The sequence below is a fragment of the Lagopus leucura genome, unplaced genomic scaffold, assembly GCF_019238085.1.
Source record: "Lagopus leucura isolate 7727_CA_CO unplaced genomic scaffold, USGS_WTPT01 Super-Scaffold_100021, whole genome shotgun sequence".
Lineage (NCBI taxonomy): Eukaryota > Metazoa > Chordata > Aves > Galliformes > Phasianidae > Lagopus > Lagopus leucura.
The window spans coordinates 4,405,179-4,425,002 of NW_024962274.1; the positions used below are offsets into that span (position 1 = coordinate 4,405,179).

General features: G+C 36.2%; 1 long non-coding RNA gene across 23 annotated transcripts in view; it reads right to left on the minus strand.

The window, feature by feature from the left end:
• Positions 1 to 19,824, minus strand: part of LOC122183951 — a 479,215-nt gene that overhangs the window by 15,333 nt on the left and 444,058 nt on the right. For 18 of the 23 annotated variants that reach the window (XR_006180445.1, XR_006180451.1, XR_006180450.1 and 15 more), the window contains 2 exons: positions 19,111 to 19,223; positions 1,116 to 1,180 (listed from right to left, as the gene is read on the minus strand). This is a non-coding gene — a long non-coding RNA (uncharacterized LOC122183951). Of the gene's footprint in view, positions 1 to 1,115; positions 1,181 to 3,472; positions 3,549 to 6,121; positions 6,237 to 19,110; positions 19,224 to 19,824 lie in introns of all 23 variants that reach the window. The other 5 variants (XR_006180448.1, XR_006180443.1, XR_006180447.1 and 2 more) reach the window with 4 other exon arrangements.

Consider the following 19,824-nt stretch of genomic DNA (forward strand, 5'->3'; position numbering starts at 1 on the left):
TAATCAATAAGGGTGAAGGAAAACATTTTAAGAGGTTGGCAGAAATGTAATAAGAATTTGCCAGGAAGTTGAGTACTGCATCTCCATAGAAATGCATGAACTGAGATAATTTTCTACATAGGAGGAAATAAGCCTTATGCTTTATGGGTTTAAAAAATAATTTCCTGTATCTCCTGAATATTCTGTGTAAAGAAAGGGTCAAGAAAGCTAAAATTATTCAAATTGATACATGCAATTTCACTTATAAATATCTGAATTTAAGCCTTTCATTGGTTGTTAAGTGGTATCCCTGTCCTTTGAGGCTTTGCACAGCCTCGTTGTCCCATTTCTTTGCTTTTTTTCTTCTGATTATAATGGTGCAGTATATACTACATATCTGCAAGTCTAGAGTGGAAGAAAGCAATGATGCAGGAGCAGATGTACACAGGTAGGTTAGCCACCTGGCTTAGATGTGCGCAGAGATTGCTGCAGAATACAGACTGAAACCAAACCTGCCCCTCTGTCATGTAAATGACATCACTGCAAAAAGTAGGGGATGTGGAAGGCAGTTACAGAGCCTTTATCAAAGAAAGGTACACGGAAATTCTACTTTTGTTTTTCCTCTGCTAAGCAGCATACCAGGTTTGATATTGTGCCACTTCCTTCAGTATTCTGGATGGATATTCCTTGTGTGAGTGCATATATTTCAACTTTGGATGGGACTTGAATGTGGTAATTTTCATTCCTGTAGTCTTAGCTCATTAGCCAATCATAGTTTTGTCCCTATATTACACTTTATAATCTTTACTGGAAAATATATGCACGTTTTATTTCAGATTGGGGCATGAATTTTATACAATCCTTACAGTATACAGTTCTAATTTGTTTTTTTTCTTTCTTCCTATTTTTTTCCATATGTTTTGCTAATGATCCTTTTAAGATGTGTTTTCAATCAAATTTGCAAATTCTCTGAGCTTATATATAGGCAACTCTCACTTTATTGATTAATTTTCTTGAGGTCTTTGTCTGCTGAAACATGATTACCTTAATTTCCAGTCTGTCTTTATTTATCTAGAATTTAAATTAAGAAAGACTCATAAATGCAGTAAAGCATGTGTGTCAAAATCTGTACTTACCATATAGAAGAAGCAGCTGAATACATTCTTCATTTTCAGTGGGATATTAGCAGGAGCAGATGGCTCTGCAAAAGACACAGGAGCTGAGATTTTTATAGGAAAATGAGTGGATAGCATTTCTTTGGCATTAAGTACACACAGAAAAAAATAACCTTATTTTTTCACCTTGTTGACAGACAAAGAAATCTAAAACTTTTGCTCCTTGGGCTATAGCAAAACATGTCTTAAGTGAGGATTTTCAGAACACAAATATAGAAGTGTTTTAAATGCGGAATAATAATTGTTTTTTCAGCCCATTAAGGAGTTAAATTTCTAATTAATATCTTTGCAGTGCTTTCTAAAGTCTTAAAGATTAAAAGAATTGCTGGCATCACTTATTTATTGGAAATTGAGATATACAAGATGTATTATCTAAGCCAATGTTATATCAATTTAACTTGCACAGTCATTGATAAAAATGTCTAAGAAGTACAGACCTCTAGCTTAAGAAACAAAGCCTGTCTATATCTATGCAGATAAATGCTGCATGGAGTACTTTTTTTTTCTCAGATGACTAATACTAGGCATAAAAATTATTTACTATTTTACAAAATTAATCATAATACATATTTTCTGCCTGAAAAATGGACTCAACGTTTATGTGTCAAGTGACTTATGCCAAAATCCTGTCAGCTGCTAATTTGTACATTTGCAAAAGCACGAAGTGAACAGAGAAACAAGGTTTGAGGTTTCTGAATTAATTGAGAAGTGAGACAGATGTAAACGGAGGCTCTAAAATCAGACTGTTTTTATTGAAAATGCTGTTTACTCTCCCTGGTATTTGCTTACAGCTGCTGGATGCTGGCAAAGGACATTAGCCTTGTCCTTGCATCAACTTTCAAGCAGTATGCTGAGCCTTACCAGTGTCCTCCATCCAGTGGGTACAGATTTCCAAACCCATTGCAAAGGATCTGGGAAATTGCCTTTCTTGACCAGTAAGGGCCAGTTACATTTCCAGGAAACATTATTCCACATAAACTTATTTACCTTACTAAAAAGTGTAGCAGTCAAAGGAATAATTTTACATGGTAATATGTTCAGCCATCTGCATCAAGTATTTACAAATAGATCTGACATTATGCACAACAAATCTGATGTTTATGGCTCTGATGATCTGCTGTGGCAGATACTAAAATACAAAAGAAAAGTCTTTATAAGTGAGATTTCCAAAGAGCCAAGCCGATAGAAAAGTCAACTGAAATTTAGCTAAAGGCATCTGAACAAAGTGTATAACAAGGTACAGAGGAGTGAGATACGACATCTGTGGAATTCTTTTTAACAGAAAGAGGCCTACTCTGTGTGTCTTTAGAAAGACATTTTTTTTCCGACTCCATAGCTCATGTCCTATCACCTTGCTATTTCTAACAACATACCTGAAACACTGGGATGCTCATTTTGATAGAGACCTCTGATTATTACTGTAGTCATGTGACTGCTGGGATTTGGTACCAGCACTACAATTAACTTTCTGTAAGCCTCAATGAACAATTTCAATGTATTTGAGCCTAAGCAATAAACAATTTCAATGTATTTGAGCCTAAGTTCAGCAGTTTATAAACTGGCAAATATGATATTTCTAGGCATCACAGGCTGATTTTTTTTTTTTTGTGCAAAATATGATACATAAATATTTTAATATTCATACTAAAGACATAAGGAATTTAGGATGATGGGGTGATTGTAGAACAAGTAAGCATGAACCTAATCTCATTCCTTTCTGCAGGAAACTCTCATTGCCCAGCTTGCAAATGACAATCTCTGCCTGCTCTGTTACTTAACATTCCATCAGTAACCTTTCTAGTCCATACAGTAAAGAGAACATAACAACATCAGTTTCAGAGTCAGCTTCAACTTTTTTACTTACACATGAATCTTCTACCATTTTACATAAAAACTCACAATCAATTTCTGTCAGGTCTGTCAAGTCTTTTCCCTTCTTACTCATCTGTTATGAGTGAGTATGCTGACCTGCTTCAACATCTATTTTCTCTGCATTGTTGAGTACACAAAAATCAGAAACCTGTGCCTCAGCTTTTACAAAAATATTCTGTTGTAAACCGTTCCTGTTTTGGCATTACCACATAGTATTGCTGTTCTGAAAGTTATAAAAAAGTTAATTATTTATGACAATACAGGTATCAAGCAGAAATGTTGACTACTTCATTGTCTGCTCATGCATACAATGATAATATGTAACACAAAGACACTTTGCACAACAGTTATGCTCTACTAATTTCTGCTCAGCACTGCAAAAAGAGCAGAGGGTAAATCCTTTACCTCAGGATTTACCTGAAAATCCTGAGCAATGGATTACTTACTATAGATTTTATGTTGTGGTGCACTCAGACATACTGTCTTGAAAGCTTTAGAGAGGTTCTCTATCTTCTAGAAATCCTGAAATAGACATAATCGTAGATTTTGAAAATTTATAAACTTTTTGTTTGCTCCAAAGCAGCCAGGAAATTGTTTGTTGCATTCCAGGGTTACTGAGCTGCGCTAGGGGACAGAAATTCAGGCTGAAGAAAATGACACAAATACAGTTAAAGCAATGGGTTTGAACCTAATTAGTTCTGGGGACTCAATGCCAGATTAAATGAATCATGAGTTTAATGACTTGGAGTACTGGGGTGATGGGGAATCCATCATTCTGAGAAAAGTGCAGTGGGAACAGATTGTAAACAAGCCAAGATGAAACTAGAATTAAATACTTTGAGGATTCACTACAACATTGATGCCTGAGACAAAGAGAGAGTCCAGAAAACTACAATTTGACCATTTCTGTACAGATTATGGATGTCCAATATCTGCTACAATTTCTAATCCATGATGGAGAAAACATCTTAAAGAAGGGGGCTTGGGATCATGAATATTATTGAATCCGGAGGTCAATAGAAAAAGCTGCAGGCTTAAAGAAAACTGGATGGAACAGGGCTATGTAGCTCACAAAAGGGATGCAACGATTAAAGTGAGGACAGCACACTGACACAGAAGACACATCCTGGTCTCTGAGCAGCTCAAACAAATAGTTATTTGAAAGGCTCCCCCAGCAAAAGTATTAAAATTTACTGCAGGAATTGCCAAGGACTATAAGACACAACTGAAGAAACACTTTTGTTTCTTACTCGACTTTCCTGGTTTACCTGTTTCCTCTCTTTAATGATTATCAGGTTATTCTTCAACAGATTACCTATCTATTAAAATGCTTTGCAGAGTCTTGGTTTTTCTTAAAAAATGTGATTCAGAATTATTGTTTGTCTCATCACTCTGTCAATCTAAACCATCTCAGAATGATGCTAAAGTATGTCAATTAGCTTTTTTTTCATATTTTGGAAACTTTATAACCTTAGAGTATTCATGGCCACAAATGAATTAGGCTGAGAAGAACACTAAAACGACTAAAAGATTTGGAAAACTTCTTACAGAGACCAAAACGAGAAAGAAACAACTGCCAGAATAAGATTATGCTCTGTGTATCTTAGTCTCATAAAAACCTAAACTTCCTATGGTATTCCAGACTCAACATACTTCTCAAAGATGCTTGCTATGCTAGATCCTGCATCAGGGTGTATCTACTGTACAGTGGATGTATCTACTGTAATACCCTCTTCAGAAAGCTGCTACTGCCCCACTACATCTTCACTTTGAGACTTACTTCTTTTATTTTTAAAATAAGTTGTTTAGGCAATCAAGTAGAGGAAAACGAATGCTTAGCTACTTAAATTTATTGGCTGCATTTCTTTTTAAAACAGTTGTCAAGATACTTATTTTTCCTTTGTACTACTTTGTTGGTCTAAATATTTGGCACACAAACTGAATTTTAACAGCTTTTTGTATTGATGCCTCAAAAGGCAGCAAAGCATATTTTTGTGGATAAAACATGTTTTTATTAAACTTTGGGTCTAATACACACTTCTCATGTTACTCACATACAGCAACACAGCATATTTTTGCAGTATTTGAAGTATATTTGGAAGTGCATGAGAAGTCATATTTGGTGAACACTGTCCGTGTGAACAGGATTGCAAGGAATAATGCTGGTGAAGATGTGGTAGGGTAAGCTGAGACTGCGGAGGAGCAGCAGTACCTTGAAGGGGCTCTGGCTGATGCAGGTACTATGCAATGTCTTACAATTATCTTTTTGCTCCATTCAGTCAACATGTTGTCACATAGAAAGAGCAGGAAAATATTGTGGTTCTGTTTTCTTTATAGGGAAGATGTTTCTCATTTATTTCCAAGCATATCAGATATGGCACACTGTTTCTCTCAGAGCACCATCTGCTATACTGCCTTGGAGCTACTATGACTCACATACTGCAGAGAATGTGCTGATATTTTAGCAGTACAGCAGAAATGTATGTACTATTACATTCGTCAGCAATACTACATCCATGCATGAAAGGCTATGCATGGAAAGCTACTCATCATTATTAGATGTGCATCCTCTATGCCCAGCAGTCTGTTAGGAGAAGGGGAATTGGCATCTGAACTCAAATTTAAGGGGTATGTCACATCCAAAATGGGGAGGTGAGGAAAAAGCAAAACTAAACCTTGCCAGATAGTGAATATTCTTTCAGTCTGTAAACTAGCCCCACTCATTTTTACATATAATCAACTGAGTAGCACTTTTTAGAAATGTAAAAACGTTGTTTTATTTTTATCATGAGGCTGAAATAATCCATGTTTCCTGCAGACTTTGTTTCCTTAATTTCACCATGGCTCAATACATTAGTGGAAAATTTCTCCCTCCTGGGCACCTTTCAGAAGGAGCATGTCTCCCCTCTCTCATTTTTTCCAGTCTATTTAAAGTGCTGAGAGACTGAGCACTTCCTATTGTACAGCCACTGCTTTCTAATATCACTTGGAGCCCTTTGACCTTAAGAATACTTTCAAATATGGCATTTCTCTGTAATGGAAGCAATAGCCGACCTTCTTGCTAGAGAGGAAATTCCCAGAAGATGTCTACTTACTTTAATATTAGAGTCTTGTAGTAAGCTTAACCATCTGAGGAATACTCAAAAGAACCAACAATGGAGCTTATCTCATCATTCCTTAGTTAAATAGTTCCCACTTTTAAAGCTGAACCTGAGAAAAAAAAATTTAGTACTGAAGTTTAACTTATCTCAAACACATTTTTGTATGCCTACAGCAGGCCTCTTCTGTTCCATTTCTAAAAAAATATATATGAAAATACTTGTTTTTTAAATTGAAAATTTATGAATTTATGAGTGATAGGACCAGAGGGAATGGCCTCAAGTTGCACCAGGGGAGATTCTGGTGGAGTCACTGCCCCTAAAGGTGTTCAAGAAACATTTAGATGTTATATTGAGGGATGAGGGGAAATATTCATGATAGGTGAGTGATTGGACTGGATGACCTTGGGAGGTCCTTTCGAATCTTGGTGATTCTGTGATTCTATGAATTTAAAAAAATATATTTGATGGCTAAAGTTGTAAATTCATTATCTCTCCTTTATTAGATCTCAGGGAAATAAATCACTGACAGGGTCAGAAACAACAGATGTCCTCTATGCTATGTATCTCATGTACTTTGCTATGAAATTACATGCAAACTCTGTTTCCTCACTTTACATCAGACTGAAGCAGCCCTGGCTTGTTACGTTTATAGCACTGATATATGAGATGTCCCACAGGAGCTGCATTTTCAGAGATCGGGAGGGCTGTTTCACAAGAACACTGGAAATATTCTGTAACTTTAAAACATTACTTTGAGGCCAATGAGTTATTCTGTATGAAACAGAGTCCAGTTGAGAAACAAAGCCAAAATATGAGCCATTAAAGAAACATATGATTTGCAAAAATTTATCTCATGACTTTGTTAATACCATTTGCAAGCCAGTGATATTGCAATGCTAAAGGATGCTCAATTTTTCACGATTAGTTATCCAGAAAACTTCACACATTACTCAGTGCTTACAATATGTGCCCCCCTTTAGCATATGCAGCTGATTTTCTTTCTGCGACAGCATCTTGTGAAATCAATTAGCTATAAGCCACTTTCCCAGAGTGATTGCTTGAGCAAGCAGAGGATGGTTTTCCTAATGTTAACCTTCTGCTTCTGGGGGTAGAATCATGGAGTTACATCAGTGACAGACAGCCTGCTGCATAATCCTGCTCTTACCAAAAAGGACTAGCTCAAGTTTTCCTGTTAAACTCAGACCTTGCCCATCATATGCATCTCATCTTAAGAAAAGCTTGGGAAGATTAGGATTTCCAGACTAATTGGACCAGACCAAGCATATCTCAGAGTTAAACAAGCGCAGACTGTTAACAGCAACCTGTAATTCAGCAAAGACTAAGCAACTGTTGAAGTGCACGTTAGCTAATGAAATAAATAGAAGTTCATCTTCTTCTAATCACTGAGAAGCCTGCCTAGTAATTGTTTCTCCTCAGAGGAAACAGTTTGGTGGGTAAATCTGGCTCTATAGAGCCACAGAGACCTAAGGGGGTAGGAAGCTGAGGGAGACATTGTAATAAGGTACTGCTAGCTATAACATTTTATTTATTTGAGGCATTAGAAGACATTTCAAAAAGGCTAAAACTTCAACAATTAGAAGAAAGATGATGATAGCTTTCTTTTTTTTTTTTTTTTTTTTTTTCCTCTTTTTTTCTGATGTTGTTTCTTAACAAGCAAGAGAAAAGTATTGTAAAGATACAGAGGAAAACTCAGGGAAGGTGGAGGACCATAACGAGAGAACTGGAAAATAGAAGTCAGCACGATGAAGAAAAACAGTATTTATGAAACAGAGATCTGACAGTCATTTATGTTTGTGCTGTCTGAGATAATTCCAGCTGATAAGCCCAGGAAAATTCTTTAGCTGAATGATGCAAAACTTTGTTTCAAACTACTTCACTTTTCAGAATTCCTATGTATGTCACCCATTTTTCTCATAATGCTGGTTTTAATCTAACTGCATGCAGTTTAGTATTTGACTTCTGGCCCTTTTGTAAGTCTCCTTTATTCTAAGGGCAGACTGCCCTCAAGAACTGACTCCATGGAGCACTTAATGTTAACATCATAAAACTAAGTGAGCTCTAGAGCAGAACACAGATAAGGTACATCACAACACAATCTGCCTTCCCAGAAAAAAAAGCCATTTGCAGTCAAAGAAATCCATGCAATATGTTTTCAAAACTAGGTTAAATGTGCTTTATGCATTTGTAATAAAAGACTGTCAGAATAATTTAAATGGAGTATATATGATGATTTTTAACACGTAAATGAGATTAGATAAGTAGACATTCTGACGAAAAACTCTAAAACCTTCTAAATTGAAGCTTACACAATGCTGACTTGTGCCAGTTTGAAATCTGATGTGTTTTTCTAGGCAGATATTTCTTTGATAGATATCAAAAGCCATTTTTGACACTTTATTTAAAAGAAAAGATTTCACTCTACAGGATGATTTTATATTAAGTGGAAAATGGCTTAAAGTGCCACCTTTGACTTTTCTATTTAAGCAATGATTTCAGCAGATGTTTGAAATCTTGGCATAATTCCTGTGACTCTGTAACCCAAAGGCAGCTCAGGAATCATGCCACAATTTAATATTCTTTAAAGCCAATATAAGTTCTTCCACTGACTTCAATAGATTTGGGATTACAACCAAATTTTCGTTCTAATGTGCACTGCACTCTTTCCTCATTTGCTTCAGATCCATGCATGAATATTTTTTTCCAATACCAATCTCTGAACTCAAACTGTAGAGGTTCTTTGTTTTTTGTTTTTTGTTTTTTTTTTCCTCATAGCTCACTTCTCCCAGTCAGGTATTTCCAGCTCTTCTTGACTTATTGTCAGTATTTTCTGAGATGTGTTCAGACACTGTTATAAAGTCCACTGACCTTCTCAGAAAATGCTAAACTCAGCAAATGTTTTCCTACAGGTGATGTAAATAGGGCAGTATGCACTCAGTGTTGGATGTACCCAGTCTTTAAAAAAAAGAAGTTTGGACTTCCATGGTCATTAAATTTTATGTGTGGAAAATCATGGGACTGAACTCCTCTGTCTTTTGTGAATTTTTCAACTGTAAAATTACTATATAGTAGACTAGGTATAATAAATTGTATCCTGTAAAACTATATTATCAGGTTATGACACCGTAACAGAAATTATCATCTCATATATGTTACTGTGATACTGCCCCATTCTCAGTGTTGTGAGAGATCATAATGGCAACCTTTCATCTTCTCCCATTGTGCAGAAGAAAGAAAAGCTTTCTAAGGCTACTGTGCAGCAGGACTGGAACAGGCCTGCACAGGGCAGTATATGCTGTTCCCACTTTTCTAGGCATTTTCTTTTCTGTTTACAAGAACAACAATAAACAAACAAACATCCCTCCTTCCAAGTCTTGATTATAAGCTTTGTCCAACAACATAAGGACAAAAGGGAACATAATGAAAATGTAGATACGTTTACTCACGCCTAATGAAAGTCTAGAAAAACTGTTTTCAAAACTAATTCTTCAGGAGATGCCCATCATTACAGTCAATCAACAGGTTTTTAAATCAAATGATTAAATTCTTTAACCTTTGGTTTGACCTCTTATGAAGAACATTGAGAGAATTATGGACTTTCCATTTTTTTTTATACACTTGCTTTTTTTTCCAAGGGGAAATTTGGAGGTGATAAATTGGAGAAATGAAATGCTGTGTTCTTATTTTTTTTCCTGCACTTGCAAGCTCTGCACAGCTTCCCACTGTTAAAGTTAACATGTTTTTGCAGTGGAGAAAAGCTGTACTGCTATTACTCCCTCCTCATGCAGTCAGAGAAGTGTGAAAACCAATGAGTTCAGTTGACATTATTAGCACAGTCAAATCTTACAGCTGAAAATAAGCCACAGGACAATGTCAAGTTTAGAAAAATATATAAAGACACGCAATGGGTGTCAGAGGTGACACAGGGGTGAGATTTCCTCTTAGGTACTGCCTGGAGACATACTGTCATTTTCAGTGACAGTTCAAATTCTGACTGTGGCTGTCTTTTCCTGCCTTCCATAGCCTTGGTGAAGACATGAAGATAGTAAATACTGTGAGGGCACTTTGGTGACCTCTTCTTTTATACTTCATAGGATGATAGAATGGTTTGGGTTGAAATTGAACCTATAGATCATCTGGTACCAAATCCCTTGCCATGGGCAAAGACACCTTCCATAATATCAGTTTGCCCCAGACCCTGTCCAATCTGGTTTTGTCTTCAATATATTTCTTCAATATGGAGAGGGAATAACTGGATTTATTCTGCTAAAACAGTGAAATCTCCTTGAAAGAAACCTGGCATGTATAGGAAGAATTTATTTCTTTCCAGTTAACATGTGAAGCTTTTTGCTTTGTACTGCACATTCATCCAGCTGTCATCACTATGGGTGGGTTTCCATTTTCCAACCTATGTCTGAATAATTAGTGCCTTGAAGAAAGCTACTTTGGGAAAACAAACAACAAAAAAAAAAAAGTGATCTGCAGTAGCCATAAAAACATTCTGGAGCTGGATGGAAAGCCATCTTACCTGCAGGCACTGACATTTCATTTCACACTTCAATCCTTATTGATTAAATGGTTGTAAAAATAATACACTCTGCTTAAGCTGGCAAAGACTAGAAATGCAAGATATACTGCAAATTTCAGTCCTGGGAAAGCAGTAATCCATAACTCAATTACAATTCCAGCATCCTCTAAGACACAGGCCTTACGCACCCTACATAGCACCTGGTCTGGAACATGGGTATCTGCAAATGCTAAATAAGACAAAGGGAATACATAACACACAAAAAAAGAGATGTGTGGATCTCACATTCAGAGATGTAAGTAATGATGATATTTCATAGTGAGATTATTTTATTAATGAATATAAAGAGAAAACAAAAAGCAATGCAAATATTGCAATACTTTGCAGTATTGCGTTGAATCATGTTACTGCTATTAGAGATGGAACAAAATCAAAATAGAAGCTGCCTGTACAAACATTTAATTCTAGATATTCCCTAAGAGTATAACAGAGTTAAGAAAACAGAATTAGCTGGTAAGTTTCTTTTGCTGGGTTTATCGGCCATTGTACACATATGCAGGCTTAGTGCACATTCAATGCCTGTACCTTACTCTTTCTGGGCTACTGAGGCACTACCATTATACAACTGAATAGCAATTTGTGCAGAGTGGAAGCCTCATAGCAACAGACTGAAATAGACAACAAAGGCACTGAAACAATATGTTCTTCCAAAGGTACAGAGAGTTTTCTGCTTAAAATTTTATTTTAGCTGTGAATTTTTGAGTCCCAGAAAATTGCAGGACAAAGGTTTCTAGTCTTCATGTGGGTTCTGTCATGTTTCTGTTTTTAACATAGGTATTCTGAACAGCACAAAGCATTAATCACTAAAGCTGTATGTGGCTGATGAAACCCTGTAGGATATTTGGATTCTTCCCATAATTACTTTACTTCTCGGTAAGCTTTCTATATAAACATCCCACTGTTTGGAAAAGCAGCTATTTTGGTCTTCTGTATTCCGTGCCTGAAATGCTACTTGTATGACTGAAAATCTCTCCTGAGCAAAGTAAATTACAAAGAGTCATTGGAATGGCTAAATTCCATGGAAAAGGAACCCAAATAACAGGCTTTGACCAACCACAACATGTTGACAAAAAAACACATAAAAGCAGTACCTTTTCTATTCTATAATAGAATAGAATTCTAGATTCTAGATTCAGGAAAAAAGGTGAAAAGCAGAGAAAGGAAACCAAGTCCACTCTGCAATCAAACAATCTTCTATCTCAGCGCTAAATCTTTCTCCACAAATGTGTTATTTTGTTTAAAATAAAAGTTCTCTGAAGTTTGAGATTCAGAATAAGATAAAATTGAAAAATAATATCGTTCAGATAACCTTAGTAGTTGGGTATAGATGGTCTGGGGTGGGTAATACCTCACTTAACTGTGTTTCTTATGTACAATCATGATCCAAAGCGGTGCAAATGAAGACAAGAGCATCTGCAAGGACTCAATGCTTTTACTAAAGCCTTACAGACTTAATGTTTCATGAATTTGAGCTCTTGTACAAAACCTCCCCAGTCTGCTAACAGTGAGGTCTGGGATGAATGAGAACTAAGAAATCCCCTAAAGCCTTCTTAATATCTTAGAAAGGCTTGCATGAACTAAAATACATTTAAGAAAAATATTAGAACAGCAATTAAGTAAGAAAAAGCATTTTTAAATTTTCAGGGAAATGCTACAATTAAAATTGCTGTCCTCTTTGTTTTTTTTTAGCTGTCTACATTTGAAAAATACAAGCTATACATTGAAAAAAAAAAAAAAAGAGATATTAAACAGATGTTTGATTTTACTGTGTCTTAAGCCAAACTATGTTTCATGTTAGATACTTGCAATTAGCTTCAGAAAAAGTTTTTGGGGAATGATAGTGATCATTTGTGCAAAAACATCACAGTGCCCCATTGGAATAAGCCCATAAAGAGAGACTGGGACGACATGTAGACATGGCAGCCCATGAATTTACTTCAACCAGCAAAAGATGTTCATGGGTATCCAGAAATTATAAGTGGGACATACAACAGAGGACTGTGGTTTTCTTAGCAATGCTGAGACTTATTTAACTTAAGAGATGGATGGTTTTGCTTATGACTGGAGAGGAAAACAAAGGGATTCAAAAGAGATATCCCTGAATTTGATTCTGAGTTATTTTGATATTTTTAATATTTATTACTGAGTAGTGAAAAAAATGCTTTCTATGTCTAATTTGAAAATGATTTCACTAGATTTGGCACAAGCATACAACTGAGAAATGATCTTCTTGCAATACTTCACTGGCTTACTTCCAGAGAAATTTCTACAGCATTTAGTCTCACAAAATAATTTTCTTACACAAAGCCCACATGTAGATTAAGCATACGTTGGCTGCACTGCTCCAGCCTATGTGTTTTCATCTAAAACTAAATAAATTAAAGCAACATGGCTATGAACTTTAATTTCAATCCCTATTAAAAAAAAAAAAAATAGTTCAAGAGTATATGTTTATTTTGAACAACGAATGGAAGTATATGCTTTTGGTTTTTTTTTGGTTATAAATAGCTTCCAAGTAGGCTGTTATTGAATTATAATACTACACGGCTTACATTTGTCAAAGGCATTGGGTTCATGGGATAAGTAGGTATTTCATGAGAAAATACGGGCACATTTTAAAATATTCATTTTATTGTGCAATAAGTGTGCATTATTGTGCATAATTATAACCCAGAATAGAAATCACACCCACAGACCCTAATGAGCATTACAACATACTTCTCACTAAAAGAACAGACACCAAGTGCAACGCTACACAGAAAGACTTCCACTCGTAGCAGTGGAAGCATTTTGGAGTGGACCCTTGTCCTGCTCCATGTTTCTAGTACTGCTAACAGAAGATGCTACCTCAGCTCCCTCAGCCAAGAGGGACACCAAGTGTAAGGAACCAAGGGAACTGCTGTTTTCCTAAAAGATTTGGAGAAGTATGTGTCAGAATAACAGGAGAACACTCTGCCATATTCAACAGTGCAAGAATATCCCCTCCAGACCACCAGCAATTAGTCTGATTTCCCAAAAAACAAATCTGGAGTAGCATCACTGCTTCATGAACTGAAGCATGGAAATCACATACGAGAAACATGATTTGCTGGTGTAATTATTTTCATTATTTTTTAAATTTTCATTAATCTTCACTTCTTTTTCCAACTCTGTAAATACAAACTCTAAATGCTAAGCACGCTGACCAATAGCATATTGTTTCTACAAATATGTAACTTGCATATCTGAGCTGAGGAAGGGATACCATTTGTGTGGGAAGGGAGTACATTTTTTATTTCCTGGCCAGGTGCCACAGATTTTAACTAGTGTTTGTAAGCCAGCTATTGTCTGTATGTCTGAAGTTGTGCACATGCTAGAAAAGTGAATAATTCAAAAGTAGAGCTGTTCTATAGGACTTTGTTTTTCTAAGTAATTCAACAAATAATTACTCCTTTCCATGGCTACTATGCTCTTTTACTACGGTGTCAAGTAACACATTATTGAGCTCTTGCATAATTTTAAAAACTTCTTATGAAGCTGGTGCTCAGACAGTTAGTTAAGTTTTAAGATCGTTACAAATAGGACATAAGGCTAGTATTTACATTGCTTACGTTTCAAGAATAGTCAATAAATATCTTTAACCACATTTCAGATGTGACCTTACAAACACCTTACAGATGTGACTGACCTCTGTAATTTAACTTTGTGTTTCTTGTTACTGAATTTGTCTATACCCCAGCAGAAGAGGCTGGTTCAAGACTTGAGGCATTTGAAAGATCTGCAGTGTGATTTTATCTCTGTTCTTTTTCTGTTTTGTGCCTTTTCCAACAACTGACAAATACTGCAGAGGGGAATATAGGTCTGCATGGACATGATTAACGATATATCAATTGCATGACAGTTTCCTGGCTTCCCAGCACCATGGCAGATCCAAAGGACAGTCACAGATGTAAGGCTTAGCAGATGTATATGCACTTGCAGTCTTGGAATACCTACAAATTCTCCTGAAGGCAATGGGACCTTTTATGTACCTCTTAAAACATATCTAGGACTATAAACTCAATCACTTTGGGAAAACAGTTAGGTCTGTGTATGAAACCTAAAGTTTTGAAGTATACAAGAAGTCTCTTCTGTCTTTAAAGTCTATGAAACACTCCAATGCTCAAAGTACTGTATACATTCAAATGGATGGTGAGGGAAGGACTCAAAGACAACAGAAAAGCTGAACATTGTAGCTGAAGAGAAGCATGAGTCACACCAGACAGACAACTCCACTAAAAGTAAAATAATGGCCTTTATGTGGATTTTAATTGCAATAAGTTCACATCTGAAACCAGAGAAGCACTGGCATGGAGTGAGGCTAGGCTCAGTAATAAAATACTGAGAGTACGAATGAGAGGGAGACATTAGTAATAATATAACAGATCTTCGGGCAAACAGTTCCAGTAGAAGATGTCCTTGAAGATGGTATTATTATCAGAACCAGATGATCTGTAAGGTCCCTTCCAACCCAACCCATTCTATGTTCTATGATCTAGATCAGCTGAAAGCAGTAATGAAGCTTCTTCCTGCCTTTATCTGTGCTCATTTCAGATGAAACACGCTCAAAGAACTGAAGCACGTGGGCTTTGAAGGAGTAAATCTAGTTTGGTCAAATACAGAGGGGAATGGTGAAATAACAGAAAAGCTGAAGCTGAGTCAGAACATAAGCCAAAACAGAAAAATATATTTCAAAGACAAGGAGAAGGCATAGAATAACTTGGCAAGAGCCAAAATAAACCCTGATTTATACTACAGATAATGTTATTTGGCATACATCAATAAAGTGATGAAGAAGTTTCCAAGGCTGGAACCTAATTCTACAATGATATTTCAATCTGCTTTATTTCGAGCTCAAGGTATGAACATCAGAAGGAGAGCATAGCACAAAGGAGCCTGGCTTTCTGTATGAACTGAACCTAATAAAGAATTTCTGATTTTTATGAGCCTTCTTATGCTTACATCTTTCCTCTATCAAACTTCATTTTAATTATTTGTCACTCTCAATAAACTGCTCCATACAATATCTGCTGTATGCAACGCACTATGCTTTACACATTTCTTCCAGGATGAAAAAAGCTAATTTATCTAGATTTTTCTCTTTTTTTTTTTCTTTTACTTTCCATTTCTATGGCTCATTCCTCATTCCAATATTTCTGAAAATATAATAAGATATATACAGAATAATTAAAAAAACATAGCAATTAACCTGTCTCAGGGAAAGCATCATAAAGTAAGTGCTGCTTCAGGGAAATTTCTCAAGTAGAGTCAAAAGAGTATGCAGAGAACAACATAATATTTAAGGCAACACGCCAGTCAAATTATATCCAATCAAGTCTGGCACAGTTGATTTAAAGTACCTTGGTCTTTCTATCCAGAGTTATCCATTTGAGGAGACATAAATATAGAGGATGTAAGATGTCATAAAAGCAACATTGCAGTTCGTGATTATATAAATGAAATAGCTATAAAATAGATATACACACTCATAGGAATTGAAAATAAGTCTGATGTAATTAGGCTTACTTATATAATTTATGGAATGTTTTTTTTAATACACAATTTACTGAAGAAACTGTATCACCACATATAAAACGTAGTTGTACTTGATGCAATACAATCCAATATACTTAATTCTCTGAGGTATGTTGGGAAAACATTAAAAATAGCTATACTGGTCAAAACCAAGCATTCCAGTGTCAATACGCTCTCTTTAGCCATGACCAAAAACATATGCCTAGGACAGACCAAATATGAAGTCAGAAACTGCCTTTAATTTTCTGGATCTCTCAGTTGATGTTCTCATGCATTGTGCAACATCCTGTAAGCTGTGTTCAGCAGTAGTTTACAGTCCGTTACACTGTATGTGAAGTTACAGTTTCTGTTTTTCCTCATCTTTATCAATTTACATTTACTTTCTTCATCTGCCATTTTAATGACTGTTCACTCATCTCAAAGCATCTTTTCTGCAGTACTTTATTGAGGTTTCAACCTCTATTCCTACTCTTTTTTTCCCAAACTTTAATCCTCCAGCTTTGGTGAGGGACATTTTGAGAGCATTTGGAAAGCCTACTTACATCAAATGGATCTTTTTTATCACACACTCATTTCTCCAAAAAACATACTCTTCTATATTCTAGTTAATCTATTTTATTTTTCTTGTGGTTTCTAATAATTTTTATTGTATGAACATCAGATTCATTGGTTTATAATTTTTGGCTTTCCCGTGATACGATTGTCACATTTTCTGTCTTTCAGTCCTGAACAATCAAGGTGGTTTCAGCTAAAGGTTATAAAACAACAACAGTAATTCAGTATCTGCCCTCCAGAATAACTTTACAGTGGCCAAGGGTGGTCCTGGCAATTTTTTCTCTTGTAAAGACAAGATTGTTCACCACATTTATTCATGTTTATGTTGGCATGTTCCTAACTATTCTTAGGTAGTTCTTGTATACATGCTCTGCCTCCATAGAGAGTGGATATAAGAAAAGCCACAGTTCCTTCTTCTTAGACTGCAATTGCTGCCTTTAGCAAGTGGAATGGGAACCAAGTCCTGCTTAAAATGCATGAGAACACTCTCATTCAAACCAGGGGAAGACTGGTCTCTGTTGGGTTGAGTGGAAGTTTTGCTGCAAATTTAAATGGATATAAGGTGCCAAAAGCCAGAAGTTGCTTTTCCAACCCAATAGCCAGTGAACAAAAGCAAATGGAAAAATCACTTAAGCAGACCAAGGAGCAGCAAAATGTTCTTTCCATTTCTCTTTCTGTTCATCGAGAAATAAAAAAAAACAGCTTGCATTCATAAGAAAAAATATTGAGGAAAGCATAGTACTTTTCCATTCAGGAACATAGATTCTTTTCTCAAGAAACTACTGACAAGAAGACGAATGCTCATTTCATTCATCAGAGTGCCTTACTGGAACAGTAGCAGAAAGAATTCACGACAGAACTGATCCAGCAGAATTTTTCACTGTAACTTCTTTAATCAGGAAAACACTTTACACCTGAAAAGCAGAATGTTTTTCCAAGGACTCAGATGGAAAAGACTCAGAACCCCACGTCCTACAGCTACACTGGCTCCATGAAATATTACAAATGGCTCTCAATAACATAAAAATATTACTGTACAGGAACAAAGACCACAAGTTACCTAGCTGCCATGTCATACAACTAGGCTTAATAAGAAATAACTGGAATGTTTGTTGATAAGATAAAAAAAAAAACAACAGCAAACAAATTAAGGGGAGCAAAGTAGGAATTCCAGGGACAGCTGAACAGTCATGATCAGAACATGCACAGATGGCACGCAATGCCTGGGACGGTTTGAGTATGTTACATTTTAGTACGAATACGAATGTGGTTTATGGATGTGAAGACAGTGTAGGTATAGTATGACAGTCAGGAAAAGGGAGGCAGCTGCTCTGCTTCAGTTTAGGATGGAGTTTGCTGAAGTCATTAGTGGGCTTGCCTGTAACACCAGTGACCATACAGCCCATGGCCTTTGCTATTGGGTAGGTTTCTCAGTTGTGCTCTAGGTCAGGAGACTTAACTAGTCTGGACTGTGAGCTCTCCTTTTCCAAGTATTGAAGAATCCCACCTATTCTCACACTATTTATTACCATGCATCTTTAAGTATCTATTCACATGTATCAGATACTTATAGCTATTTAGGTGCTGTCAGACAGCAGTAAGTATGATTTCAAAAAAGCGATGAGGGAAGTTTAGTGACTAATATCCCAACATTCGCCCTCTAAGATGGAGTGCTAACGTTTGTAGCCTGTTATTTTGTAAGGTATTCTTTTTAGGACAGAGATAGCAGGACTACAGAGACGTTTATCTATTACATTTATCTATTAATATGAACATTGTGCTGCCAAGCAATTACGTACTAGCAACAAGAGAATGTTCAGCAATTATTTTCCTTTAATCTGTGAATTTTGATCTATTTGACACTCCCCATTCTGTGGCCAGCAGGATCCAATCATTTTTATCAGCACTTCAAGCACTACAATACGCCACCAAGACTGGAGAAAAATGAGGATGTAAAAGTAATCTGTGCAACAGATAGAGGTGTTTACATATAGATAGCATGTTCAGTTTGATAAATAATTCTTCCTGTAGTTGGATATTTTTCTAAATATCTGCTATCAAGAAGACACTCTGAAAGTGCCAAGTTCAATTTCCTTTTTCTAGATACAACAAAATGGACTAAATTTATACGTGCCATATGTATGCCACTGGTTTATTGATATTAAACTCTGAAAATCATGAAGAAGCCTGGCAAATGAGAGGCTATTTCATTTTAATACAGAAGTGACAGTTCTGTGACCTTTTTATGTCATTTGTCATATGAACTTACCAAGCAGCTTGAGAGAAATGACATCTTGGATGAGAGTCCAGCCTGATGAATGCGGTGACAGTCTGGAGTTTTCTGTTTTTCCCCATTCATTTGTCTTAAGAAAAAAAGGACACCTGGAAGTAAATAAATAAATTGCAAATAGAAGACAAAACTGAATAAAACTTTCTGATAGAACTATACTAGGTAATCTGCCCCAAAGGTAAGTTGGTCTCTTGTTTTATTTTGCATTTCTGTGACGATCTTAATTTAAATAGGCAGTGGTACAGTCTGTTCATGAAATGAAGAAGTGTGCTAAGTAAATATGTAGACACAGCAGTAACATGGCAACAAGGCAGACTCCTAAATTCACCACTGTGTTTTGTAGTTTTTTCTAATCCACTGCTACAGATTAGGAAAACAACAAAAGAAAAACCCCCACAACTCATAGAATTTTTACAAAAGGGTTTTAGAATCACTTTCAAAGTATAGCACTGGTGCATGATATTCAGGCATGCAAACAGCATGGGCACAATACAACAGCTACACTACACTTATTGGATTTCCTCTAAACTGGGATCTGGTTCAGCTGAAGCTCAGGAGTGAGTTCACACTCGATCAGCATCTGTCCCCAAGCTCCCCTACTGGTGTGACAGTGCAAGAACAGCAAACAGACATGCCAGGTCAGCAGAGCTGGCCCAGCTTCATCCTTGCGTAGCCACAGGCAGTCCAACTTTA